General features: G+C 40.0%; 1 non-coding gene across 1 annotated transcript; it reads right to left on the bottom strand.

Moving 5' to 3' along the window:
- Window positions 1-5,705: 5,705 nt before the first annotated feature.
- Window positions 5,706-5,835, bottom strand: LOC144319837 (small nucleolar RNA SNORA51). The gene has a single exon (XR_013385546.1). It is a non-coding gene; the product is annotated as a small nucleolar RNA SNORA51 (small nucleolar RNA).

Genomic DNA, 5,835 nt, shown 5'->3' on the forward strand with positions numbered 1-5,835 from the left:
AATGGATAGTCTTTCCTCCTTTATCGAATATTAGTTGACCATAAAGTTGAGGGTCCACTTCTGGGTTCTCTATTCTGTTCCATTGATCTATGTGTCTGTTTTTGTGCCAGTACCACACTGTCTTGATGACCACAGCTTTGTAGTACAACCTGAAGTCTGGCATTGTGATGCCCCCAGCTATGGTTTTCTTTTTTTTTTTTTCCAGCTATGGTTTTCTTTTTAAAATTCCCCTGGCTATTCGGGGTCTTTTCTGATTCCACACAAATCTTAAAATAATTTGTTCTAACTCTCTGAAGAAAGTCCATGGTATTTTGATAGGGATTGCATTAAACGTGTAAATTGCCCTGGGTAACATTGACATTTTCACAATATTAATTCTGCCAATCCATGAGCATGGAATATTTTTCCATCTCTTTGTGTCTTCCTCAATTTCTCTCAAAAGTGTTCTATAGTTTTTAGGCTATAGGTCCTTTACCTCTTTGGTTAGGTTTATTCCTAGGTATCTTCTGCTTTTGGGTGCAATTGTAAATGGGATTGACTCCTTAATTTCTCTTTCTTCAGTCTCATTGTTAGTGTATAGAAATGCCACTGACTTCTGGGCATTGATTTTGTATCCCACCACATTGCCAAATTGCTGTATGAGTTCTAGCAATCTTGGGGTGGAGTCTTTTGGGTTTTCTGTGTAGAGTATCAGGTCATTGGCGAAGAAGGAGAGTTTTAGTTCTTCTTTGCCAATTTGAATGTCTTTTATTTCTTTTTGTTGCCTGATTGCTGAGGCTAGGACTTCTAGTACTAGGTTGAATAGCAGTGGTGAGAGTGGACATCCCTGTCTTGTTCCTGATCTTAGGGGAAAAGCTCCCAGTGTTTCCCCATTGAGAATGATATTTGATGTGGGCTTTTCATAGTTGGGTTTTAAGATGTTGAGGAATGTTCTCTCTATCCCTACACTCAGAAGAGTTTTGATCAGGAATGGATGCTGTATTTTGTCAAATCATCTATTTGCCCATTTCATGATTGGATTGTTTGCTTCTTGGGTGTTGAGTTTAATAAGCTCTTTATAGATCTTGGATACTAGCGCTTTATCTGATATGTCATTTACAAATATCTTCTCACATTCTGTAGGTTGTCTTTTAGTTTTGTTGACTGACATCTATTTAGAGGATCATATGGTTCTTGTTTTTTCTCTTGCTGATATGATGAATCACATTGATTGCTGTACAAGTGTTGAACCAGCCTTGCATCCTGGGGATAAATCCCTTTGGTCATGGTGAATAATGTTCTTAATGTATTGTTGGATCCTATTGGCTAGGATCTTGTTGAGAATTTTTGCATCCATGTTCATCAGGGATATTGGTCTATAATTCTCCGTTTTGGTGGGGTCTTTGTCTGCTTTTGGAATTAAGGTGATGCTGGCCTCATAGAACGACTTTGGAAGTACTCCATCTCTTTCTATCTTTCCAAACAGCTTTAGTAGATTAGGTATGGTTTCTTCTTTAAACATTTGATAGAATTCCCCTGGGAAGCCATCTGGCCCTGGACTTTTGTGTCTTGGGAGCTTTTTGATGACTGCTTCAGTTTCCTCCCTGGTTATTGGCCTGTTCAGGTTTTCAATTTCTTCCTCTTCCAGTTTTGGTAGTTTGTGGTTTTCCAGAAATGCTTCAATTTCTTCTAGATTGACTAATTTATTGGCGTAAAGCTGCTCATAATAAGTTTTTAAGATCGTTTGTATTTCCTTGGTATTGGTGGTGATCTCTCCTTTCTCATTCATGATTTTATTAATTTGAGTCTTCTCTCTCTTTTTTTTTCTCTCTTCTTTTCAATAAGGCTGGCTAGTGGTTTATCTATCTTATTAATTCTTTCAAAGAATCAATTACTGGTTTTGTTAATCTGTTCCACAGTTCTTTTGGTCTCTATTTCATTGAGTTCTGTTCGAATCTTTATTAGTTCTCTTCTTCTGTTGGGTGTAGGATCTATTTGCTGTTTTTTCTCCAGCTCCTTTAGGTGCAAGGTTAGCTTTTGTATTTGAGTTCTTTCCAGTTTTTTGATAGATGCTTGTATTGCGATGTATTTCCCCCTCAGGACTCTTTTTGCTGTATCCCAAAGATTTTGAACGGTTGTATCTTCATTCTCATTAGTTTCCATGAATCTTTTTAATTCTTCCCTGATTTCCTGGTTGACCCTTTCATCTTTTAGCAGGTTGGTCCTTAACCTCCACGTTTTAGAAATCCTTCCAAACTTCTTGTTGTGATTTAGTTCTAATTTCAAGGCATTATGGTCTGAAAATATACAGGGGACGATCCCAATCCTTTGGTATCAGTTAAGACCTGATTTGTGACCCAGTATGTGGTCTATTCTGGAGAAAGTTCCATGTGCACTTGAGAAGAATGTGTATTCGGTTGCGTTTGGATGTAAAGTGCTGTAAATAACTGTGAATTCCATCTAGTCTAGTGTATCATTTAAAGCTCTTGTTTCTTTGGAGATTTTGTACTTAGAATATCTGTCGATTGTAGAAAGCACTACATTCAAGTCACCAAGTATAAGTGTATTATTATCTAAGTATGCCTTAACTTTGGTTATTAATTGATTGATATATTTGCACCTCCCACATTCTGGGCATAAATATTCATGATTGTTAGGTCCACTTGTTGGATAGATCCTTTAAGTATGATATAGTGTCCCTCTTCATCTCTTACTACAGTCTTTGGGATAAACTTTATCTGATATAAGGATGGCTATCCCTGCTTTCTTTTTAGGACGATTTTAATGGTAAATAGTTCTCCAACCTTTTATTTTCAGGCTGTAGGTGTCCTTATGTCTAAAACGAGTCTCTTGTAGACAGCAAATAGATGGGTCTTGCTTTTTTTTATCCAGTCTGAAACCCTGCACCTTCTGATGGGGTCATTAAGCCCATTCACGTTCAGAGTTACTATTGAAAGATATGAATTTAGTGTCATCATGATACCTATTCAGTCCCTGTTTTTGTGGATTGTTTTCTTGGACTTCCTCTTTGTATTACAGAGTCCGTCTTAGTATTTCTTGCAGAGCTGGTTAAATGGTCACATATTCTTTCAATTTCTGCTTATCTTGGAAGCTCTTCATCTCTCCTTCTATTCTGAATGAGAGCCTTTCTGGATAAAGTATTCTTGGCTGCAGGTTCTTCTTATTTAGGACCCTGAATATATCCTGCCAGCCCTTTCTGGCCTGCTATGTCTCTGTGGAGAGGTTTGCTGTTATCCTAATGCTTCTCCCCATAAAAGTTAGGGATCTCTTGTCTCTTGCTGCTTTAAGGGTTTTCTCTTTATCTTTGGAATTTGCAAGTTTCACTATTAAATGTTGAGTGTTGAATGGTTTTTATTGATTTTTTTGGGGGGGTATCTATCTCCTGGATCTGAATGGCTGTTTCCTTCCCCAAATTAGGAACATTCTCAGCTATGATTTGTTCAAATATGCTTTCTGGTCCTCTGGCCCTCTTGGCGCTCTCTAGAACCACAATTAAATGTAGATTTTTCCTTCTGAGGCTGTCATTTATTTCCCTCAACCTTTCCTCATGGTCTTTTATTGTTTTTCTTTTTTTCACTCAGCTTCCTTCCTTGCCATCAACTTGTTTTCTATGTTGCTCACTCTTTCTTCTACCTCATTAACCCTCATCATTAGGACCTCCAGTTTGGATTGCATCTCATTTAATTTATTTTTAATTTTGGCCTGATTAGATCTATATTCTGCAGTCATGAAGTCTCTTGATTCTTTTATGTTTTTTTTTTTTTCAGAGCCACCAGTAGCTTTATAATTGTGCTTCTGAATTGGCTTTCTGATGTTGAATTGTAATCCAAGGTCTGTAACTCTGTGGCAGAGAGTACTGTTTCTGATTATTTCTTTTGTGGTGAGTTCTTTCTAGTCATTTTGCTCAGTGCAGCATGGCTGTATGAGTGGGCTGAGCAAGAATATCAACTACAACCTAAGTAAATTTCACCCTAGTTGCAACGAAGAGGAGAAAAAAAAAAGAAAAAGAAAAAAGAATAAAAAAGGGAGACGAAAAAAAGCAGGGGACTGGGAGATGTTGGTGGTGACGAAGTTGTAGTGGAGGGAGAATGTAGTCTACCTGAGGGGTTCTAGAGGGTGAACTTCTGAGTATATTAAGTTCTGTATGTTTGAAGATGCTCAGTCCCAAATTTATATAAACCAGAAATACTTGTAGAAGCCCCCAACACTGACCACCAAAACATAAATGAGATAAAAGAGGGGGGAAGAATATGAATGAGGAATCTCACGAAATAAACAGCACAGTATACCACTTTGTTCTGGGTGCATGCTGGTCATGACTTAGAAGGTATTAATTTAAGCCATTGTAGAACAAAATGAGGCAGAGAAAACAAAAAAAAAAATCTTGTATATCTCCCAAAATTAAGTTGAGTATGTTGAAAGGAATCTAAAAGTGGAAAATATATTTAGGACCTGTAATTGTAGAAATATGAACGTCAAAAAGGAAGAATGTTAAAAATGAAGAGATAGTAAAGTATTGTAGTTAAGGTGGGAAAAGAGAAAAATATTGGAATATTTTAGTCTGATATAAAAACAAATTGTACTGGAAAAAGGGACAAAAAGGGGAGGCCCTCTACTTCTATATACTATAAATCCATGGACTTCCCCTGGAGCTTACCAGCGCTGCTGGGTCAAGAACTTGCTCTTCCCCTGTCCTTCCCGCTGGTCTTCTGGGGGAGGGCCTGCTGTGCTGACTCTCATGTGCGTGTACCTGGGGGTGCTGCCCCACCCCCCGCCAGATGCCGGGTTCAGTGGTAGCTGTTGGCCCCATGAGGCTTCTGTTTCTGGTGGCCCAGCTCTGTCCCAGGCACAGGGTGACATCAGGAGGAACAAGAACAATGGTGGCGGCCAGGTTTCCAGCCCTGGAGTCAGCTCGCCACAGTGACTACCGCAGCTTCTAGTCTGCACTGGCCTAGATGCTCCCAGGCTGGCGCGGGTGCACTGATCTGCACATCTTGGGGGAACCTAGCAGCAGGAGAGTCCTCACTGTTCTGTGCCCTCCCCGCCTCCACCACTCCAGGGTGGCGGGCGTGGAGCGCAGGATCGTGAGCTGTGTCCGCTCAGCGCCCTGGGATCCGGGCCCTGTGGTGCTGGAATCGCACTCCCGGAGCCGCAGCTCCCGAAAGCAGCAGGGTGCAGCCCCCTCCGCCTGGAGCCCCCGCCTGACCGACCCGCTTCCCCCCATGCCCCACTGGATCCGCACTCTAGCCCTTTACCGAAATGGGCCCACAGTTTGAAAGCCACTGTTTCCTTGTTGATGTTCTGCTTAGATTATCTGTCCATTGCTGTAAGTAGGGCATTAAAGTCCCCTCCTATTACTGTATTATTATTGATTAGTTCCACTATGTTTTTTATTAATATACTACTTAATATATTTTGGTGACCCTATGTTGGGTGCATAAATATTTACAATTGTTATATCTTCTTGTTGGATTACCCCTTTCTTATTACATAGTGTCTTTCTTTGTCTCTTGTTATGATATTTGGTTTAAGGTTTATTTTGTTTGGTATAAGCATCTCTACTCTGGATTTCTTTAGGTATCTTTTTGCATGATAGATATTTCTCCATCCTCTCACTTTCAATCTGCAGATTTCCTTAGATTGAAATGAGTCTCCTGTAGGTAGCATAGAGAGGGGTCTTGTTTCTTTATCCATCTTTTTTTCCTCCAGGTCACCGATTCATAACACAGACCAGGCAAAGGGCCTAGGTTGGGGTGAATAAGGGTCAGTTTAATTACTCTGCCTTCCCTTTCTGTACAGTGTAAGAACACAGCATATGGTAAGCACCAGGAGGCT

The sequence above is a fragment of the Canis aureus genome, chromosome 8, assembly GCF_053574225.1.
Source record: "Canis aureus isolate CA01 chromosome 8, VMU_Caureus_v.1.0, whole genome shotgun sequence".
Lineage (NCBI taxonomy): Eukaryota > Metazoa > Chordata > Mammalia > Carnivora > Canidae > Canis > Canis aureus.